Source organism: Pinus tabuliformis, chromosome 1_1 (assembly GCF_031772625.1).
Source record: "Pinus tabuliformis cultivar Carrire ecotype Pingquan chromosome 1_1, CPIR1, whole genome shotgun sequence".
NCBI classification, from domain to species: Eukaryota; Viridiplantae; Streptophyta; class Pinopsida; order Pinales; family Pinaceae; genus Pinus; species Pinus tabuliformis.
In genome coordinates, this window is record NC_142297.1 from 749,906,263 (window position 1) to 749,931,354 (window position 25,092).

A 25,092-nucleotide genomic window follows, 5' to 3' on the forward strand; every position below is an offset into this window, starting at 1 on the left:
ACCTAGAGGTTGGGTCATATACACTTCCTCCTGTAAATCTTTGTTGAGAAAAGCACTTTTCACATCCATTTGATGAACTTTCCATCCTTTCTGAGTGGCCAATGCAAGTGTTAGTCGGATTGTGTTCCATTTAGCTATAGGAGCAAAAGTTTCCTCATAACCAATGCCTTCCTGTTGCGCAAAACCTCTTGTGACAAGTCGTGCTTTATACTTTTCAAGTTCTCCCTTTTGATTATACTTAATTATGTAAACCCATTTGCATCCTATGGGTTTAACATTTGATGGACAATCAACAAGTTTCCAAGTGTTGTTATTAATTACTACTTGATATTCTTCAACCATAGCCTATTGCCATTCTTTATGTTTTACTGCTTCTTTGTATGTGGAAGGTTCAATAAAATCATTTGCTATCAAGGCAAAATTGCCTTCACTTCTATGTGCCCTTCTGGTGCCTGTTTTATTTTGCTCATTAGGCTTTACATCTTTCAAAGTTGAACTGCTCATTTTGGTAGTTTGTGCTCACTTGTTTGCTCTTCTATAAAATCTCCATCATTGTAAAGAGGGTTAATATAAACTGATGTTCTTCGTTCAGGTGAAGAATGTGCAAAATCATTGTCAGAAGAACTGCTCCTGCTTGGAGATGCGAATGAACTGCTAGAATACCCAGATGATGTTGTTGATGTAGATGGACTGGATGACTCATCTTCAGAGGAAGGAAAATCAAGTTCATACCAATTTGGTGAAGTTGGTTAACTTTGCATTTTTCCATTTCTTTTACTTCCTTTACTTTCTAACTTGTGAAGAAGATTTTCAATTTCTTTAGCACTCTTGCTCTCAGTTTCATCAACAATGACATCCATGCTCACAATGAATTTTCCATTGGTCAAAAGATGATACCCTTTCTTCTCATCAAAATAGCCAATCATTGTGCATTTTAAAATTCTTGAGTCAAGCTTAGTTCGTTTTTCTTTCGGAACTAAGGCATAACATACTAATCCAAAAACTCTAAGATGTTTAACTCAAGGTTTGAAACCAAACCAAGCTTCATAAGGTGCGATTCCGTCTAAAGAAGCAGTTGGAGATCTGTTTCTTAAGTAGACAGTTGTATGTATTGCTTCTTCCCAATATGTTGGACTTAACCTCTTGAAAGTTAACATGGATCTTACCATTCCTAACAAGGTTTGATTCATTCTTTCAACTACTCCATTTTGTTGTGGAGTGTAAAGATTAGTAAGATGTTGTCTTATGCCATTTTCACTGCAATAAGTTTTGAATTCATTTGAAGTAAATTCTCCCCCATTATCCGTCCTGAGAGTACCTATCTTTTCTTTGACTTCATTTTGAACAAGTTGGCGAAAAATTTTAAAATTATCAAATGCTTCTGACTTGTTCTTCAAAAAGTAAACCCAAGTCATTCTACTGAAATCATCAATCAATAGTAAGAAATATTTGCAACCACCAAATGAAGTTTGTAGTGGTCCACAAACATCACTGTAAATTAGTTGTAGCTGTCTGTTTGCACGCCATGAACTTGTTGGAAAACTTTCTCGACTTTGTTTTCCATAAATGCAAGCTTCACATTTTGCATTTTCCTTTTCGAAAGTGGGAAGTCCTTTAACCATTCCTTATTTCTGCAATTGAGAAAGACTCTCACAATTTAAATGTCCATATCTTACATGCCATAATCTTACAGGTGAAATACATGTACTCACTGTCCCTACAAAATCAAAATTCCTTGGAATAATTGTCCCTTTCATCCGTAACAGTTTTCCATCTTCATATCCTATCATGACTATTTTCAAATTCTGTTTGATTGAATTAATCTTGACTAAACCATCTTCCATAATCACCTGATGTCCTGCTTGTCGAATCGTGACTAAAGAGAGCAATTTTTCTTAAAACTTGGTACATACCATACATTGGAAAGCATTTTGCTCCAATGCCAGGGAGAAAAACTTTAACTTCTCCATTTCCATAAGGAGTATGTTTTGTATCATCAGCAAGAAAAATGGAATTAAGTTAGCAGTCTTGAAAATTCCAAAATAAAAATCACGTCGACAAGTCATGTGCTGAGTTGCCCCTGAATCCAAGATCCAGGCATCTTCATAGTCACTTCTAAGATGGGATGAAAGTTGTGATGCAAGTCAGGAAGTAAAAACATATTCTGAGTTATCATCATCTTGATCATTTGCAAATTGCACTAAATGTTGCTGAAACTTGGGAATTTTATTAAGTGAAGTTCGACAATCTTTAGCATAATGGCCAACTCTATTACATCTTCGACACACAATTTGACTTAAGTCTCTTCCTCTTACTAAATATTGTCCTCTGCCTCTACTTTGACTTCTATTTTGAGATTGTCCTCTGCCTTGATTATTATTTCCTTGAAAACTTCCTCTTCCTTGGTTGTTTCCTCTACCTTGAAAACTATTCCTTCCTGAACTGTTGCATCTGTTAAAGTTGTTTCCTTGCTTTGGCTTTGACCGCAACTTTGTGCTGCTTGATTCTGATTGCCTCTGCCTCTGCCTCGAGAACTATCTGCTGATGATTTACTAGTGCTAGCCTCTGTGAGAAAAACACCTTCACCAACTTTCTTCTTCTTCCCAAAGGTTTTATCATGTTGAGTCAACATTTCACAAAGCTCATCAAACTTTAGTTTCTCTAATTTCCCAGTTAATTGTAGAGTCTCTGAAAAATGCGTGTAGGAAGAAGGAAGTCCAACAATTACAATTGTTGCCATAAAACTGTTATCTATTGCTAGAAAACAAGCATTAATGATTTCCTACCTCATATTCTTAAGTCTTGAGATATATTCAAGAACATCACCTCCTTCAGTCAATTTTTGTTGTAACAATTTTAATTGTAAATCAACTTTCTATGATTCAGCCTGGATATCAAAGAGGTCTTTAAAAGTTTTCAAAGAAGACCATGCATCTGTAGCATTTTCTATATGGACATACATTTCATCATTCACAGAAGATTTAATAAGAGCTAAGGCTTTGGCATTCTTAACTTCCCATTTTTCTAGTGCAGCTGCATCTGAGGGTTTATTCGGCTTAATGTCTCCATCACATATACCCTGCCATAATTCATTGTAAATGAGAGTGCTTTCGATGAGACGATGCCATGTTTTATAAGATTTTGTGCCTTCAAGTTTGTCAAAATCAGAAAACAAATTAATCAACTTAGACATTGTAGTGTTAAGACTTCACACCACGAATCAAACTCCAAAAAAAATCAAGATGCGCAACACAACAACAACACATGATGCAAAATACGAACTATCAGGGCTTGGCCTTGACCCTCGAATAGTCATGAAAATAGGAGAAAATTGACTAAGCTTTGCACTTGGCTCTAGTCAATTTCTCAAAATTTTACAAGGCAACTTTCAAAATTTGACTTTTACAATGGTGCTTTTGCACAATCTGGTAAAAAAAAATTACCCCCCCTCAAAGTAAAATTACTTTGAGTCACACTGTCACTCCATAAACAAATTTACAAAACAAAAAACTCCTTATTACTCCAAAAAAAATAATACCCTTATTACTCCAATTAGAAAATATTACAAAAAAAATTCTACTTATTTCTCCAAATTCCTCCCAATCTGCCACAAAGAACTTCCTTATCTCTCCAAATATGATTTCATTTACAAATCACAATTAAAAAAAACAATTATAATGCGAACAATTTGCTTCAATGATATATTGCAAAAAACGGGTGTTAGCGGTTTCAATTGCAGATTGCAATGTTGGTTTCAACACTGGCTGTTGGCATTATGATTCTGGTATCGCTCTATGTTACAGGTGTTGTACTTGATGGCAACTCACTCTATTGGAAATGTTTTGTTCAGGCTCTCAAAATGTTGGAAATTAAGACATCCGCATGTGAATGGTTCAAAAGGTGCGGACCCGCAGGCATGTCGTTCATGAAGTGTGGTCATACTCGCAGGGTACCCGTTCAGAAAGTGCGGTCCCCCAGTTCACTCACTTCAAGGCAGAGAAGTGCGCTCACATGGGGTTTCTTATGTTTGGCCCGTGGTATAGGATCTATTTTATCCCCGGTTTGGATCCCTTGTATTGATTATTGATGGTTTTGTCCCATGGTGTGAATAAGGACTTGACTATAAATAGGGAAGGAGATCTCTTGGCTAGGACATCTTTTAAAAGTCGAATATCTTAAGATCTGAATTTTGAGTTATCAGTTTTAAAAGCTAGATCTAAATCAAGGTAAAAATTTAAAGGCGAATCTATTGCTAAGTCGTGATCTCTCGGGCGCATGATCAGATCTGTGGATCTGACTGTTTGTGGTACCTTGGAGGACTGTTAATTTGGCCCTAATCAAAGGTTCGTAGGCGATCTGAAGGCGCAGTGTGGGGGTACGCAGTACAGACGAAGGCACAGTGCGGGTATACGCAGCTCAGCTGAAGGCACAGTGCGTGGTACGCAGTACATAAGAAGGCGCAGTGCGGGTATATGTAGCGCAGCTGAAGGTGAAGTGCGGGTATCCGCAGGTGTATATTGGTGAAGTTGCGGACCTGTTTTGAAATATTTGTTGGCTGCCTGTTTTCTATTTGCTGCTGTTTTCTGGGTTTAGGTTACTGGTGTTGTTTTTCTGTTTACAACATTCTGGGAAGTTTGGGTGGCTCACTAGATTGATTGTATAAGGAGATTGGTTGATTCACATGTACTTGATGTTTATTTGATGTTCTTGGATCCAGTCTGAAAATTAATGAAAAGTGGTCCTTGAAAGAAAAGAAGTAGGGGGTTGTAGCTCCCTTCCAGGAGAGACTGGAAAACAAAAGAGAGAGTTGTAGCTCTCTGCAGGTTGAAGCCTGCGTACTGGTAAAGGACTGCACCAGTACAAAATCATTGTAAAAGGAGTTTCTAATTAAAAGAAGATAGAGACATATTGCAGCAGGTGGTTTTCACCCACATTGGGTTTCCACCTTATATCTGGTGTTCTTTTGTGTGACTATTTGCTTTTCTTGTTCCTGCTCATTATTTTATGATACTGACATACAAAGTAATGATCAATATTTGAAGAATTATTCAAAGTATAAATAAGGAAGATATATTGCGAAGAATTTGATAATACTGATTCACCCCCCCTCTCAGTATTATTTCCAACAATTAGTATCAGAGCAGGTCCTTTTGAAGAAGCTTGATCGCTTGAAGGAAGATCTAACATCATGAGCAACTACGAGAGGGAAGCATCAATCAGGCCACCGATTTTTGATGGGACAAACTTCGTATATTGGAAGGTAAGAGTTACTGCCTATCTTCAATCTTTGGGTACAGAAGTATGGGACATTATAGAAACAGGGTATACTTTTCCATCAGCTACTCCTACAGATTCAGCTGAGAAGAAGAAATATGAAACAAATGCAAAGGCGGTTAATACTCTTCTAGGATGTCTATCTCAATCTGAATTCGTGAAGGTTATGCAATATAAATCCGCAAAAGAAATATGGGACAAGATTGTTTTGAGCTACGAAGGAGATGAACAGGTAAAACGTGCAAAACTTCAAACCCTCAGGATTCAGTATGAGAATCTCAGAATGTATAATGATGAAAGTGTGGCTAACTATTTCCTTCGGGTAGATGAGATTGTTAATTGTATGAAAAACTTGGGTGAAGAAATAAAAGAGGCTGTTGTGGTTGAAAAAGTCCTAAGATCATTGTCCCCCAAGTTTGAATCTAAAGTGTCTGCAATAGAAGAAAAGGAAAATCTACGAACTCTTACTATGTCTCAGCTACACAGAATTCTAACTGCTTATGAAATGAGAAAAGGAGGTCCATCAGACAGGAGAGAAGCTGCTTTTAAGGCTTCAGGCAAAGGAGACTACTATGAATCAAGTCACGTGCCAGAAGAAGAAGAAGAATCAAATTTTGTCAGAAATCTTCAACGGGGTACTGGAAGGTTCAGAGGTAAGCTACCTTTTAAATGTTTTGCTTGTGGAAGAGTAGGTCATTATGCTGCCAAATGTCCTCATAAGGATAAGATTGACAAAGGAAAGGAACCTGCTAGATGGAACAAGAAACAGAATGCAAATAAGAAAAGCTACTACACTCATGAAGACAGTGATGGTCTATCAAATAGTGATGAAGATGAACGAGGTAATGACTATAAACTTTTAATGGCATTTGAAGATGATGATTACATGGATGCTATAGATGTGGATAGTTTTTATGAAGAGATTTCTAGACTTAAGACATGTATAGAAGAAAAGAATATGATCATTGATACTCTACAATTTCAAATTGATGAAAAGAAATATATCTTGAAAAGTTAGAAGGTGAAATTGTTGGCCTTAGAAAAGAAATTGAGAAAACAAAGGCTATTAATCTTAAGTTTGTCAAAGGATCTGAAACTCTGGATGAGATCATCAATGTACAACGTTCTCTGCTAAACAAGACAGGTCTGGGGTATAATGGAGAAACATCTCAAGCATCCACCTCAAAGAGTTATCTTGATGCAGCAAGAAGGAATGAGCAAAAGCACAATGGAGATCACCAGCTAAAGCAGGGACGAATTACATCAAGAACGAACAAAGACTATCAGGTAAACCAGGGGAAATCTGTCTTAAGGATGAACAAAAGCTACAACCAGCCACAGGTAAAATCTTCTCAATTTGCTTCAAGAATGGATGACAATAGAAATTACAATCATTTGGCCGGTAGATTTGATAATCGCAGAAGTTTCTTCAATGGGCAATGTTTCTCTTGCCATAACTTTGGTCACAAAGCAGCTCAATGTGTTGCATATAAAACAATCATGACTAGAGAAGCTCAATAACAAAGAAGTATGATCGGGATTACAAAAAGGACCTATAACAACTTTTCGGCTCTTGAAAATGAAGTTGAATGTTCTATTTGCAATAACTTTGGTCATGAAGATTCTGAATGCAGGAGCAGGTTTCAGCAGACAAAGGAACAAGCCTCAAGCACCAGAACATGGAGAATAAAGGAACCACAAACAAAAAGATGTGGGATAGCATTTTATGCAGAAGGAAAAGAAAATCTATGGTACATTGACAGTGGATGTTCGAAACATATGACAGGTGATAAAGAAAAACTTGAATCATATTCTGCTTTAGAAAAGGGAAAGAAAGTTTCTTTTGGAAATGATACTCCTGCAGCTATAAAAGGAAAAGGCACTGCTCAGTTAAAAGAAAAGGTCAAAGCTGGAAATGTTTTGTATGTTGATGGATTGAAGCATAATCTTCTAAGTGTCAGCCAGATGTGTGATCAAGGAACCGAGGTGATATTTAGATCAAACGGATGTCGTGTTCGTGATCTTGATACAGGTGAAACAGTGATCAAAGGTAGAAGAACTCCAAATAATCTATACATATTTGAAGAAGGACAACAACAATGCTATTTGAGCAAGGATGATGAACACTGGTTATGGCACCAGAGGTTGGGGCATCTAATCTTTTCACAAATAAGGAAAGCATGCAAATATCAGGCAGTTCGTGGTCTTCCAGATATCAAAATTCCAGACAACACCATATGAAAATCATGTCAGTTTGGAAAGCAAACCAGAACTAACTTTCCAGAGAAGGAAGGATCAGCTAGCATGCCTCTTGAGCTAGTCCATACAGATGTATGTGGTCCATTTAGGAAAAGGACACCTCGAGGAGAAGAATACTTGATATTATTCATTGATGATTTCTCCAGGTTTGTTTGGTTAGGACTTATGAAGCACAAAGACGAAGCATTCGAGAAATTCAAATCCTTCAAAGCCTTGGTTGAAAATGAATCAGGTTACAAAATTAAGTGCCTCAGGTCTGACAGAGGTGGGGAGTTTACCTCAAATGAATTTTTCGATTTCTGTGAAGAACATGGGATAAGAAGAGAATTCTCTACAGCTAGAACTCCTCAGCAAAATGGAGTGGTGGAAAGGATGAACAGAACAGTCCAACAAATGGCTCGTGCTATGCTGGATGAGTCTGGAACTCCCGCAACTTTCTGGGGTGAAGCCGCATATGCTGCGGTTGTTATTCTCAACAAAACAAATGTCCGAGTGAACAACACTCAAACTCCTCATGAGCTCTGGTATGGTGAGACTCCTTCGGTAAAGCACTTCAAAATCTTTGGGAGCAAATGCTATATTAAGAATACTGATGAGCAACTTGGCAAACTTGAACCTAGAGCAGATGAAGGCATTCTTCTTGGTTATTCTCCACACAGCAAAGCATATAAGTGCTACAATAAAAGACTTGGAAGAATTGTTGACAGCATTGATGTAGTGGTTGATGAAAAGGGATACATTCCAAGGCAAGTAAATCATGAAAATATCGAAGAAGATGAAGACTAACCTCAAAGACAGAATGATGAAGAAGAAGAACCTCAAGAAGCACCAGAGGAACAGATAAGGATAGAAGAGAAGACTCCATCCCGGTACGTTCAGAAGAATCATCCAGAATCTCAGATTTTGGGGCAGAAAGAAGCAGGTGTACAAACAAGAAGAACAATTGTAGAAGCTTCAAGCTATTTGGCATTACTCTCCTCCACTGAACCACAAAATGTAAAAGAGGCATGCAAAGATGAATGTTGGGTCAAAGCAATGGATGAAGAACTTGAGCAGATCGAAAAGAAAAACACTTGGGAGTTGGTTCCTAGACCAAAGGATAAGAATGTTATAGGGACAAAATGGGTCTTCAAAAATAAGTTGAATGAAAATGGGGAAGTAATTAGAAACAAGCCAAGACTTGTTTGTAAAGGGTATGCGCAGCAAGAAGGAATAGATTTTGAGGAAACTTTTGCTCCTGTTGCAAGACTTGAGGCCATCCGAATGTTCCTTGCTCTCTCAAGCTTTCAAAAGTTCAAAGTATTTCAAATGGACGTGAAATCAGCCTTTCTGAATGGAGACTTAGAAGAAGAAGTATACATTGAGCAGCCAGATGGGTTCATTCTTGGAAATGATCCAAATCTTGTATGCAGACTGAAAAAGGCTCTCTATGGTCTTAAACAAGCTCCAAGGGCTTGGTACTATCGTTTGGACAAATATCTTCATCAACAAGGTTTTTCAAAAGGATCAGCAGATAGCAATCTTTATATAAAAATTGAAAATGACAAATTGCTAATACTTGTTGTGTATGTAGATGACATTATCTTTGGCAGCAATGAAGAATCTATGAGTCAAAGCTTTGCCTTGGTGATGCAGAAAGAATTCGAAATGTCCTTGCTTGGAGAATTGACATATTTTCTTGGCTTGCAAATCCAACAAAAGGAAGGAGGGATCTTCTTGTCTCAAACCAAGTATCTCAAGCAGATTTTGAAGAAATATGGCATGGAAGATGCAAAACCAGTATGTACACCCATGGTCACAGGATGTAGCCTCAGTGCAAATGATGAATCAGCAGCAGTACATCAACCAACCTACAGATCTATGATTGGAAGTCTACTTTATTTGACAGGTACCCGACCAGACATCATGCATGCAGTGGGAATAGTTGGAAGATTTCAGGCAAATCCAAAGGAAACTCATCTTCAGGCAGTAAAGAGAATCTTCAAATATCTTCAAGGGACTCAAAATTATGGCTTATGGTATCCTAGAGATACAGATCTCACACTTCATGCTTATACTGATGCAGATTGGGCCGGAAGCGTGGATGACAGAAAGAGCACAAGTGGTGGTGCATTCTTTATGGGTTCCAGATTAGTATCTTGGTTCAGCAAGAAACAGAGTTCGATTGCCTTGTCTACAGCTGAAGTAGAATATGTTGTTGTTGCATCTTGCTGCACTCAACTCCTTTGGATGATGCAGACCTTGCAGGATTTTCAAATCACTTGTACACCACCTATCTCCATCTTATGTGATAATACAAGTGCAATCAGCATTTCAAAGAACCCAGTCATGCATTCAAAAACCAAGCACATACCAATCAAGTATCACTTTCTCTGGGAACAAGTGCTTGAACAAAAGGTCAAGTTGGAGTATGTTCCTTCTAAGGAACAGGTTGCTGATATACTCACCAAACCATTGCCTAGGGAGACCTTTGAATACCTCAAGCAAAAGCTGGGGGTTGTTGATGCATCATCTTGTTGTTGAATCTCTTATGATTGTTGGTTGTATGCAAGGTTCATCTGAAGTATATGCGTACATTGGTCGAAGATCGAATGGCACAGGTTCAGGGGGAGCATATCATGCATTGTTGGCATTATGGAGGAAGTACAGAAGGAGATCATGGATGCTGGTCTGAATATTGCTGCAATACATCTCTATCTCTTTCATGGTCATTTATGGTGTTTGATGGATTATGGTTCTTCTTTGCAGATCTGGTTTATAGTCAGGGGGAGCATGTTCTTAGGGGCAGCATAACCCTTTGCCCTTGATGTCAAAGGGGAAGAATGATGTTGAGGATCTTGAGGTTGCGAGGATCTTGAGGTTGCCATCAAGTCCAAAGGGGGAGATTGTTGGCATTATGATTCTGGTATGGCTCTATGTTACAGGTGTTGTACTTGATGGCAACTCACTCTAGTGGAAATTTTTTGTTCAGGCTCTCAAAATGTTGGAAATTAAGACATCCGCAGGTGAATGGTTCAAAAGGTGTGGACCCGCAGGCACGTCGTTCATGAAGTGCGGTCATACTCGCAGGGTACCCGTTCAGAAAGTGCGGTCCCCCAGTTCACTCACTTCAAGGCAGAGAAGTGCGCTCACGTGGGGTTTCTTATGTTTGGCCCGTGGTATTTAGCCCGTCGTTCATGATCATATGGTTTTGGCCCGTGGTATAGGATCTATTTTAGCCCCGGTTTGGATCCCTTGTATTGATTATTGATGGTTTTGTCCCATGGTGTGAATAAGGACTTGACTATAAATAGGGAAGGAGATCTCTTGGCTGGGACATCTTTTAAAAGTTGAATATCTTAAGATCTGAATTTTGGGTTATCAGTTTTAAAAGCTAGATCTAAATCAAGGTAAAAATTTAAAGGCGAATCAATTGCTAAGTCATGATCTCTCGGGCGCATGATCAGATCTGTGGATCTGACTATTTGTGGTACCTTGGAGGACTGTTAATTTGGCCCTAATCAGAGGTTCGCAGGCGATCTGAAGGCGCAGTGCGGGGGTACGCAGTACAGACGAAGGCACAGTGCGGGTATACGCAGCGAAGCTGAAGGAGCGGTGCGGGGTACGCATTACAGAGGAAGGCACAGTGCGGGTATACGCAGCTCAGCTGAAGGCGCGGTGCAGGCTACGCAGTACAGAAGAAGGCGCAGTGCGGGTATACGCAGCGCAGATGAAGGTGAAGTGTGGGTATCACAGGTGTATATTTGTGAAGTTGCAGACCTGTTTTGAAATATTTATTGGCTGCCTGTTTTCTATTTGCTGTTGTGTTCTGGGTTTAGGTTACTGGTGTTGTTTTTCTGTTTACAGCATTCTGGGAAGTTTGGGTGGCTCACTGGATTGATTGTATAAGGAGATTCGTTGATTCACATGTACTTGATGTTTATTTGATGTTCTTGGATCCAGTCTGAAAATTAATGAAAAGTGGTCCTTGAAAGAAAAGAAGTAGGGGGTTGTAGCTCCCTTCCAGGAGAGACTGGAAAACGAGAGAGAGAGTTGTAGCTCTCTGCAGGTTGAAGCCTGCGTACTGGTAAAGGACTGCACCAGTAAAAAATCATTGTAAAAGGAGTTTCTAATTAAAAGAAGATAGAGACATATTGCAGCAGGTGGTTTTCACCCACATTGGGTTTCCACCTTATATCTGGTGTTCTTTTGTGTGTCTATTTGCTTTCCTTGTTCCTGCTCATTATTTTATGATACTGACATACAAAGTAATGATCAATATTTGAAGAATTATTCAAAGTATAAATAAGGAAGATATATTGAGAAGAATTTGATAACACTGATTCACCCCCCCTCTCAATATTATTTCCAACACTGGCATTGCTAAATTTATATTTCAGAAAGCACTATTCTTAAACTCAACTAAACGCTGGTCCACCACATGAAAAAACGCTTGATTGAAGCCTATTAAACATTGTTCCAACACGCTGGAATGAACACCCCTATCAAACAATGATTTTAAAGCTACTTTCAAACGCTATCAAACACATTTAACGCTGGTTTTGTAGAATTGATGCTAGAATCCACTTCAGAAAATTTCCGTCAAACACATTTAATGCTGGTTTTGCAGAATCCACTTCTGTCAAATACATTTAACGTTGGTTTTGATATTTTAAAATGCTGTTTGGAATGTAAAAAGTTTGAATCAGTGTTTGAACGTTGGTTCTTATTGTTGGAGGATGCTGGTTCAAATGCCAGACCACAAAACACTGAATCGATGCCAGAATGCTCAACACAGGGGATTTGAGCATAAATTGATGCCATAATGCTCAACACAGGGGATTTGAGCATAAACCGATGCCAGAATGAACTCGGAGATTTGGAAACAGCGACCAAATATTATGATATAGAAAGATTAGAAACTGATTGGAATGGCAGAATCGATGTAAACCACTCTCATGAAAATGCAGAATTGATTTGCAGAATCGATTTGAATGTTTTGAAAGGACTTTAAAAACAATTAAAATATACAACGCTATCCCTTTTTTTGTTTTTATTCACTCAAACAATTTGAAAAAGTCACACAGATTTTCATTTGCTGCTTTAAAAAATGATTTTAGAATTTGTAGATCTAAAATCAATAAAAAATTTTTGCAAATTTCATACCAATCTTTTGCTGATTACTTCAACGGAGTTTTCCAAAAACTGGTAGAGCTGGAATCTCCTTCTCACATCCACTGCAGCATTACTGGAGCTCTGATACTACAATAATAGTAGAAGTGTCCTTAGACACGTAATTTTATTAATCAGAAAAAATAATTACATAATTGATTTTGCAAGAGTTTACACTCAAACATCCAAACACTCTTGAAATGAGCTATTTATAAGCTCCATGTCCTAACTACCTCTAATTATGGATCACTTATTAAATAACAAGTGTCCATTTACAATAAATTTTATTCAAACCAACTAGCTAACAAATCTCCTAAAATAGAGCCTAAGGTACGACACATTTGGGGAGTCATATCTAGTTACAACAATATACTAATTCTAAATGATTAAACATTCTAGAATAATAATTATTAATTTAATATCTTAAATTAACAATTATTTTATTTTAATTTTATAACCTATGATCAATTGTATTTTTTGGAATGCATCACAGGATTTTTAAAGATACTCATGGAAGTCATGTTACCATAGAAGGTGGGAATAGGATCATAGAACTTAACTTGACGATCTTGCATGGTTTTCTTCATTCAAAGAACTTGAGTATAACGAGCTGTTGTTAGGATGTATTCTACTTCTGCTGTGGATAATGAGATTGAAGATTGATTTTTACTTAACCATGAGACAAGGCAACCACCTAGGTAGAACGTTGTTCCATTAGTACTCTTATGATCATAAAAAATTCCTTCCCAATATACATCTGTATAAGCGTGGATGACTAGATCATTTCCTTTGGGTTACCAGAGACCATATTCCACGGTGCCCTTAAATCAAACAATTCTTTTGGCATCAAATATATGAGATTATTTTGGTTATTATTGGAATCATGCTACTTGTCCAACTCCCTACATCACATCTGGCTGGGAGGCTGTTACATATAGGAGACTACCAATCATGGATCTATACAACCTTTAGTACACATCCTTTTATGAGTCTTCTAAGCTTAAGTTGCAACCTCTTACCGTGGGGGTGAGGACTGGATTGCAATCTTCCATCTAAAATTTCTTGAGCATTTCTTTGATGTACTTGGTTTGATATATGAACATTTATTTATATTGCTAAGAAATGTGAGGCCCTAAAAATTATGTGAGATCACCAAGCATAGACATTTCAAAATCACTTTGCATTTTTGTGGAAAATTCTTTACTTAATTTGTCATTACTACTTGCAAAGATTATATCATCCACATATACTTCAATAATTGTTAGGTTATCTCGATCCACTTTCACATAAATATATTTGTCGACACTTCATTTCATGAATCCATGTTGATGTAGATATCCATCAAGACAAGCATACCAAGCCCTAGGAGCTTGCTTGAGACCATATAGAGCCTTCCTTAATATGAAGACATAGTCCTCTTTGTCAGAGAGAAGAAAGTATTTGGGTTGTTCCATGTAAACTTCTTCCTCCAATTCACCATTCAAAAAAGATGACTTAACATCCATTTGCTAGACCTTGATTTTTCTCGAGCAAGAATAAGCGAGAAACATCCTGATATCTTCCATTCTGGCAACAAGAGAAAATGTTTCTTCAAAATTGATTCCTTGAACCCGTGCATATCCTTTACAGACTAATCTTGCCTTGTTCATAGTAAGTTGTAATCCTTCAACTGTTTTCCTCCCCTTGAACCTCTAACGAAATTTCCTTCTTTATCAAACTACCTTCCTATCAATCGTAGACTTGGGACGTATATTGTTATATAGACTCCTCTACAAACATCAAGGAGTCAACAAGCTAGATTGTTCAAAATAGTGAATCACCAAAATGGGCCATATTGACCTGAGCCATTATTTGAAGCAACTGTTAATTCCTCAGGACATCTTTCTTATACAAATCTTGAAAGCATAACTGCTGAAACCTTGTTAGCTTCTTTGTATTCCTGTACTAGTTTCCTTTTCTATACCTTCTTATTCCTGCAATCTCAATTCGTGTGCCCATAGTTCTCACACTTGAAGAATTCAATGTTGTCCATAGGGGATTCCATCTGATATGTGCAACCGCCAGCGCCATGGCCATAGTTATGGAATTTGAAACATTCAATGTTTGGCCCATATAACATGTATTATCTTATGAAAAAATCATCGTGGAACTTGTCTCTTGATCCTAGAAACTTGCTTCTAGGGTTTTGTAGATAATCAGTGTACCTATCAAAAACTTCACAATCCCTAGCCATATGTGCAAAGTTATCACATAAAAAGAAATAACCATTAAATAAATGTGTGTACCTGAATGATTCATTCAGATGCAATGGTCCTTGACTGTTGTACCTATCAACAACTTTACAACCCTTGGCCATATGTCTATAGTTAGCGCATGAAAAAAAATAACCATTAAAGAATTGAACATACATGGAAGACTTTACATTCTTCTTTGGAGGCGATGTTCTAGTTTGTTGTGGTCCTTTATTCTTGATTGTTTTGGTCTTGTTCTTTAGAGTTGCAACATTCTTCTTCGGATTTTCACTTTGATCAACTTCCTTCTTATAATCATGATGCGAAGATGTGGAGCTTTTACCTTCATCAATTGGAGCTTTACCATCTTTAATTGCCTTCTTTTTTGCTTCTTCATCTGTATTATCTTGTAAGTGTTCTTTTTGCAATCACTCAATTTTGTTGATATCATCATGGGTTGCATCAATTTTTTCTTTCTTTTGAGCATGATCTTATTGAAACCATCTTTTCGAGATCTTCCTTCTTTTTTCTACCTGCTCAACCTATTGCTTGAGAAGAGTTGGCTGCTCTACATTTTTGTTGAGAACCTATATCTATTTCTTCTGCTTCTCATTTTCAATCCTTAGCCGAATTATTTCTGCTCAAGATTCTTCTAATTCCTTTTTCCTTTCATCAACTACGAATATGTATCTTTGATCATATTCCTTCCTTTCAATTTATGCTTCTGTATCTATTGTGTGATCTTGCTAATCCCTGCAAACGATGTGTCGAGTTCTTGTCGCTTCTATTGGACTTCTCTCTTGAGGTCTCTTATCTATGTCTTCTTTATTTCTTCCAATTTAGTTCTAAGAATGATAATGATCTTATCAGACTCTTCATTTTCTTTTATGAGTTCTTTTGTTGTCTTCAATTCTGCTTCTAAAAGTCTTGTCTTTTCATTTTTACTTTTGAGTTCCTTTCTCACCTTGATCACTTGATTTTGAAACTCTGTTTTATTCATTTCTTCCATGTCCTCAATATAATCAAAAGGATCTGAATTTTCAATAACATATTGACCTTATTGCTTTGTTGAATAGAGATTATGAAGCTTTTCCCAAAGACCTTTAGCTATTGAACATTAACCAACTTTTGCTTTCACAGAATTTGGAAAAACATTCAACATTGCATTTATGGCCTTTGAATTGTACCTTTTAACTTCATTAGTATATGTGTCTCCAGAAAGAATTGATTACCATACTCCATGTTCTTGTGAATGTACATCCATCATGGATTCCCATATCTAGTAATTATCTCCATCAAAATCACGGGTTTGTACACAATACTCACATTTTTCAGATTTTGTTGTACTTTTACCTTGAAAATCCTTGCAACCTGCTTCTTTGACTTTCCCATCTCTATGCTCTAAAAATTGTCTTCAAGTGGTTAAGCTATTATTGAAGGAACTAAGCTTTGATACCAATTGTTGGAAATACTGATTGGGGGCATGAATCAATATTCCTTAGCCATTAGCACTTTTAAATCTTTTCAGAGCATTAGTTAATCCTCAATTATTATTAATGTTTATGCAGTAATTACAGTAAAAAAATAACACAGTAGGCAAAAGAATTTTTGGTGGAAAATGGCCTCAGGGTCAAAAACCACTAAAAACTTTTCTAATAAATTCTTTAATGTTCAGCCCCAACTAAAATGAAAGAAAAAACTTCCTAGAATTCTAGAAAATAATTCTTCTCCAGCTCGGACTAGAAGGATGCCCCAGCACCCTAGTTTCTTTAGTAATCAACTGAATGTATGCCCTAACGCCTTGAAAACCACAACTCTCCCCAACACCGACCTACCACATATAAGTGTTCAGAGGCCCAGACTTGTAGGTAACTTCATACACCTTCCTCACACCTCCCTACCACCCTATAATGACTGAAATAAGACAAGGTTGTGGATTCCCAAATCGGGGACAATAATCCATGATACAATAAGATGTACAATTATTTTCATGTACTAGACCAAATACCCAATCCCTCTATGATGTGCAACCCAACCATGACATCATCCCAATAGTGACTCTTATACCTCCCAACACTACCTCTTCGACTCTAGGCAGAATGAATCTTTCACAAATGACTCTTTTACAAATCACTCTTTTATAATGATGACTCTTTTATAAATGAATCTTTTACAACTCTACAATGATGACTCTTCGCCTTAACAATAATTCACGATATCTGGATGGTTGTCATGTCTTGAAGGATGTCCCAATGTAAGGCTTCCTTTGATTTTATACTTATCCTCTTGAATTCTTGCTTGATGTTGTACTTGAATCTTCTTCTACATGCATACAAAATTTGTTGGCTGAAAGCAATCCTAAAACAAAATAAAATACCCTTCAGCTTACCTCTGCATGCAAAACACATGTAATTGCATAATAATGAATATATATAAATTAAAATTACAATGCGTACCTGAAGTATGCTTTTCATTTTTGCTGTTGACTTATTGCAGCAATAGACAAAGGTTCCCACTCTTGATATAGGCCTTGACTCTATGCAAGACTATATACAAAACCAACCTAAACATATATACAATAAAAAATGATGCCAGATCGTAGACTTGTGATGGACCAAGTTCTAAGTACAACAACATAGACCATTCTCTCAACTATGACAAGACAAGTAACATTAACTTACAATATCATATAGATTTAACAGACTTGGTGTAGCATCAATAATATGTAGCATCAAATGTGTAGTATCAAGAATAGGACATCCAAAATGTGGTATCAAAACTAACTGTGAGATTAAGAGACATAGAGATATAATTGAGACCTTGAATATACTTACATTGTCCTGCATAAACATATGTCAGAGATGATACTCAAAATTCAAATGTAAACACTAATCATACATACCTTTTTCTTGCCTTCTAGGAGTTTGATATTGAATTTATTGTATATATGTAATTTTGGATCTGCAAGGTGTGAAATTTTATCCTATGGTATTCCTATGAGTCCTCTTTCCAACCCCACAGTTTTGTTCAAGATTGGATTCCTGAAGAAAGAGTTACTCCTAATATCCCACAATGACATGATTATAGACTAGTTTAGTAGAGTGAACTTGTACGAAGTGTCACTTGTCACTGTTGTGACATTCGACCCTAAAAACAATACCCAGCAAACTAAAATTTGTCCTCTTTCTATCACTATTTACAAAATTGGAATCCAATCCGCAGAGAGAAATTTATGATAACTCTTCCAACATCACCTATCTAACATGGAATTGGGAGCCTGCAAAAACCCTAACTTCCTCATATCATATATCTAAAATTATAGCGAACCAAGATCTGAAATGCGGTCACGAGGTTCATCGTGATTTCAGCTCAAATTGGGTTTAATTTCCACTTCTAAAGCTTTGCAGAAAAAAAGTTATAGCAAAAATTCCATGATAACCTCTTTGAAGCCACAAAATCCCTACTAGAGGAGGATATGAGGGTCACTATTTATATGAATGTCTTCAGTTGAGAGGGTCTACAACAAGTGAATGTTGGAGGGGTTTTAGGAGAAAAAAAAACATTATTAATTATCGACTATTCAATGATCCCAACTAATTATGAGTGTCATGTCACAACCCCATAGGGTTTTAGCCCACTAACTGGGGTTACTAACTTCAAACACAAATTTCTCTCAAACCATGAAGAATTACGTGTCGTACCATATATCAATGGAAAAATATCGACGAGTAGAATCCATATAGAAGATCCTTGGCTCAGAATAAAGTAACTTTTCAAGTCAAAATTCTCATGCAAGATCGGGGTAGCCCCTAGTGGTGCTTGGGTTGACATCAATGACAACCACTAATTAACAATCTTCCCCTTTGGCATTGATGACAACACAATTACTCCCCCTACAATCATGAAACCTATTCCTACTGCCTTCTCTCCTCCTTTTTCATTAATGGCAAAGGGTAACTCCCCCTGAAAAATTGTCCTCCTTCGGACCTATACACACCTCCACTCCCCCTTTCTACTTTGTTAGATAAGAGAAATATTGTAATGATAACTTGGGAGAATCCCAAGCTTTTGGCAAAGATACCCCCAATGATTCAAGAGGTAATGGTTTGGTAGAGATGTCATAAATTTGTTCCTTTGTGCTAATATATTCAATATTGATATTCTTTTCGGTGACCTACTATCCAACGAAATGATAGTTAATTAGAATGTGCTTTGTTTTGGAATGCATCACAGGATTTTTGGAGATAATGATGCTCTAGTGTTATCACAAGAGATGGGAATAGGCTCACCAAACTTAAATTGAAGATATTCCAAAGTTTTCTTTATCTAGAGAGATTGAGTACAACAAGTTTCTACCACGATGTATCCTAATTCCACTATGGATAAGGAGATTGAAGACTTATTTTTACTTAACCATGAGGCAATGCAACCAACCTAGGTAGAATGCTGCTCCACTGGTACTCTTATGATTATCAACACTTCTTGTCCAATCTGCATCAGTATAAGCTTCGATGACCAAATCATTTTCTTTGGGATATTGAAGACGATATTCTATTGTGCCCTTAAGATATCGAAGAATTCTTTTGACGACAATGATATGAGATCCTTTTGGTGCTTCATGGAATCATGCTACTTTTCCAACTGCCTGCATCACATCTGGCTAGGAGGGTGTCACATATAGGATAGCACCAATCATGTATCTATACAACCTTTGGTCCACATCCTTTGATCAATCTTCTAAGCTTAACTTACAACCTATTACCATGGGGGTAAGGACTGGCTTGCAATCTTCCATCTGGAATTTATTGAGCATTTCATTGATGTACTTGGTTTAATATATGAATATTCCTTTATCCTGCTGAGAAATCAGAAGCCCTAAAATGTATGTCATTTTTCCAAGATTAGACATTTCAAACTCACTTTGCATTTTTCTGGAAAAATCTTTACTTAATCTGTCATCACTACTTCCAAATATTATATCATCAACATATACTTTGATAATTTGTAGGTTATCTCGATCCACTTTCACATAAGGATTGATGTCACCACTTCCTTTCTAGAATCCCTGTTGATGTAGATATCTATCAAGGTGATCATACCAAGCCCTAGGAGCTCTCTTGAGACCACATAGAGCCTTCTTTAATCTGCAGACATAGTCTTCCTTTTCAGAGACAAGAAAAACTTCAGGTTGTTCAATGTAAACTTCTTCCTCTAATTCACTATTTAGAAAAGCCGAATTTACATCCATTTGGTAGACCTTGATTTTTATCAAGCAATCATAAGTGCGAAACATCCTAATAGCTTCCATTTTGGAAACTGGAGAAAATGTTTCTTCAAAATCAGTTCCTTCAACTTGTGCATATCCTTTGTAGACTAATATTGCCTTGTTCCTGGTAACCTATAATTATTCAACTATTTTCCTCCCCTTGAACCTATAATGAAAATGCCATCTTGTTCAAACTACATTCCTATCAATCGTAGACTTGTGCCACATACTACTAGATAAACTCCTCCTCTACAAACATCAAGGAGTCAACAAGCTAGATTGTTCAATATAGCAAGTCAACTAATTGTCCATCTTGAATTCAGTCATTATCTAAGGAAACTTCTAATTCCTCATGACCTTTTTCTTTTACAAATCCTGAAATCATAACTACTAAGACCTTGTTATCTTCTTGGTCTTCCTATACCTTTTTCCTTTGCCACACCTTCTTATTCCTGCAATCTTGAGCCATGTGCCCATATTTATAACACTTGAAGCATTCAATGTTTTTCATAGGTGATTCCATCTAATATCTACAACCCCAAGTGCTATGGCCATAGTTATGTCATTTGAAACATTCAACGTTTGGCCCATCTACCACATATTCTCTTCTGACAAAATCATCGTGGAACCTGTCTCGTGATCCTAGAAACTTGCTTCCAGGGTTTTGTAAATAATGATTGTACCTGTCAAAAACTTCACAATCCCTAGCCAGGTGCGCATAGTTACCACATAGAAAGAAATAACCATTAAATAAGTGTGTATACCTAAATTTTTCATTCAGATGTGATAGTCCTTGATAGTTTTACTTATCAAAAAGATTATAATCCTTGGCCATATGTCCATAGTTAGCACATGAAAAACAATAACCATTAAACAATTGAACATACAAGAAAGATTTTTCATTCTTCTTTGGAGGCGGTGTTGTAGTTTGTTATGGTCCTTTGTTCTTGATTTCTTTGTTTTTTCCTTTGGAGCTGCAACATTCTTCTTTGGCTTTTCACTTTGATCAACTTCCTCTTGGAATAATCTTGCGAAGATGTGGATCATGTACCTTCATCAACTAGAGCTCTACCATCTTTAAATGCCTTTTTTCTTATTCTTCGTCTATCTTATCTTGTATGTGTTCTTTTTGGGATCCCTTGAGTTTGTTGATCTCATAACAGGTTGCATCAAGTTCTTCTTGATTTTGAGAATGATCTTCTTGAAACCATATTTTCAAGATCTTCCTTCTTTTTTCTACCTCCTCCACCTATGGCTTCAGAAGAGTGGTCTTCTCTACTCTTATCTTGAGAACCTGTATCTCTTCCTTCTATTTCTCATTTTCAATCCCGAGCCTGCTTATTCCTATTGAAATGTTTCTAATTCCTTTTCCTTTTGGTCAAATGTGGATATGTATCTTTGATTAGACTCCTTCCTTTCAACTTTTGTTTCTTGCATGTATTCTGGGATCCTGCTAATCTCTACAAATGGTATGTTGAGTTCTTGTTACTTTTGTTGGACTTCTCTCTTGAGCTCCTGTGTCTCTGTATTCTTGATTTTTTCCAGTTGAGTTCTAAGACTACTAATCATCTTCTCAGAATCTTCATTTTATTTGATGAGTTCTTTTATTGTCTTCATTTCTTCTTCCAAAAGTCTTGTCTTTTCCGTTTGACTTTTGAGTTCCTTTATCACCTTGATTAGTTTATTTTGAAACATCGATCTTACTCATTTCTCCCATTTCTTCATCATAATCAGAAGGATCTAAATTATCAATAACATATTGACCTAATTGCTTTTTTGAATATAGATTATGAAGCTTTTCCCAAAGAGATTTAGTTGTTGAACATTGACAAACTTTTGATTTCATAGAATTTGGCAAAACATTCAAAATTACATTCATGGCCTTTGAACTTACCTTTTATCTTTTTCGGTAGATATGTCTCCATAAACAATTGATTCCCATACTCCATGTGCTTTTACTCATGTTCTTCATATTTTGTTGTACCTATACCTTCCTTTGAAATCCTTGTAATCTACTTCTTTGACTTTCCCATCTTTATGCTCTGGAAACTACCTTCTAGCGATTAAGGTGTTACTGAAGGAACCAAGCTCTGATACCAATTGTTGGAAGTACTTAGAGTGAGGGTGAATCAATATTCCTTAGCAATTAGCACTTTTAAATATTTTTAGAGCATTACTCAATCTTAAACTATTATTAATGTTTATGCATTAATAACAGTAAATAAAATAACACAGTATGAACAAAAATTTTACGTGGAAAACTCCCTTCGGGTCAAAAACACCGAACATTTTTCTAATAAATTCATTAATCTTCATCCCAAACTAAAATGAAATCATCAATTTCCTAGAATTTTAGAAAATCATTCTTATCCAGCTCCCACTGGAAGGACGCCCCAACACTCTCGTTTCTTCAGTAATCAACTGAATGGATGCCCCAACACCCTAGCATTCCACAACTCTCCGTAGCACCGTCGTACCACTGTTAAGTGTTCATATGCCCAAACCTATAGGTGACTTCATACACCTACCTAGCACATCCCTACCACCCTATAATGACTGTAATAAGACAAGACTGTGGATTCCCAAACCAAGGCAAACAATTCAGGATACAATAATATGTACAATGATTTTTGTGTACTTGACGAAATACCAAATCACTCTATGACCTACAACCCAACCACGAGATCATCCCAACAGTGACTCCTATACCCCCCAACACTGCCTCTTCAACTCTAGGCAGAATGGATCTTTCACAAATGAATCTTTTACAAACTTTACAATGACAACTCTTTTACAACTTTACAATAATGACCCTTTTACAAATGAGTCTTTTACAACTTTACAATGATGACTCTTGACCTTACAATACTTCATGATATTTGGATGGTTGCCATGTCTTCAATGATGTCCCATTGCAATGTTCCCTTTGATTTGATACTTCTACTCTCGAATTCTTTCTTAATGTTGTACTTGAATCTTCTTCTACCTGCAAGCAAAATTTGCCCAGTGAAACCAATCCCAAAATAGAACAAAATACCATTCAACTTGCCTCTTCCTACAAAACACATGTAAGTTCTTAATAATGAATAAATACAAATTAAAATTACAATGTGTACCAAAAGTGTGCTTTTCACTTTTGTTGTTGACATGTTGCCGCAGTAAAAAAACACTCCCACTCTTGATATAGGCCTAGCCTCTATGCAAGACTACATCCAAAACTGACGTAAAGATATATACAATAAAAACTGATGACAAAACCTAGACTTGTTATGGACCAAGTTCTAAGTACAACAACAGAGACCATTCTATCGATTATGAAAAGATAATTAACATGAACTTATAACGTCATATAGATTTAGAATACTTGGTGTAGCATCAATAATACGTAGTATCACGAATAGGACATCCGAAATGTGGTATCAAAACTAACTATGACATATAGAGACATAGAGATATAACCGAGACCGTGAATATAATTACATTATCCTACAAAAGAATATGTCAGAGATGATACTCAAAATTTAAATGTAAACACTAATCATACATACCTTCTTGTAGGAGACTTACCCTTGACTATTGATGTGTGGCCCTTATTGTAGTGATCCTTGAATGCATGTTTTTTCTTACCTTCTAGGATCTTGATATTGAATCTGTTGTATATATGAAATTTCATATCTTCAGTGTCTAAAATTTCATCCTCTGGTAGGCCTCTAAGTCGTCTTTCCAATCCCATAGGTCTCATCAATATTGGTTTCTTCATGACAGAGTTACACCCAAACTCCCATGATGACATGATTATATAATGGTTTAGTAGAAAGAATTTGTATGAAGTGTCACATGTCACTGTTTAGACCTTCGGCCTTGAACATGATACCCAAAAATACACATTCTGTCCAATTTCTATTACTATTTATGAAATTTGAATCCAATTCTCAGAGAGAAAGGTATGATGATTTTTCCAACATCACTTGTTTGACATGGAATTCGGGAGCTTGCAAAAACTAACTTCTTTAGATCATATCTACAAACATATAGGAAACCAAGATCTAGAATTCAGGTAGGAGGTTCATCAATACTTCGCCTCAAATGGGTTTTAATTTCCGTTTAATATTTTCAGAAAAGAAGTTATACTAAAAATTTCACAATGGCCTATTTGAAGCGACAAAATCTCGACTACAGGAGGATATGAGGGTCACTATTTATATGAATGTCTTGAGTTGAGACGGTCCTTAATAAATGAATGTTGGACAATTTTAGGAGAAGAAATTTTTTTATTATTTATTGATTATTCAATGACCACAACCAATTATGAGCGCCATGCCACAACCCCATAGGGTTCTAGCCAACTAATTGAGGTTAGTAACTTCAAACACGAATATCTCTCAAACCGTGAAGAATTAATTGGTGTGCCATATATCTACAGAAACATATCGATGAGTAGAATCCATCTACAAGATACCTGACTCAGAATAGTGTAATTTATCAAGTCAAAATTCCCATGTAAGAATGGGGTAGCCCCTGGTGCTACTTGGGTTGACATCAATAACAACCAATGATCAAAAACATCAGGGGAAGCCACATGAGTCTCATGATTAGGAAATAGGTCGTTCAAAAAACTGGGAGAAGTGGATGATTTAAGAAATTAATTCACTTCAGCATAATGCAGACAATCACATGTAAAGTGATCCTCGTTACAAATCAAGCATGTGGGTCGAGGCTTTTGTTTTTCATTGGAAGACGAATTTGTTTGTTTATCCTATGGTGAGGAATCATTTTTCTTACCTTTACCTTTCTTCTTTCTTATAAGTTTTTGTTGAGACTTTCCTTTATCATATGAGATGAAATTTATCTCATAAGTAGAAGCTGCAAGAGGATGGGATTTAGGGTTTCGTGCAAGAGTGGTGAGAGAAA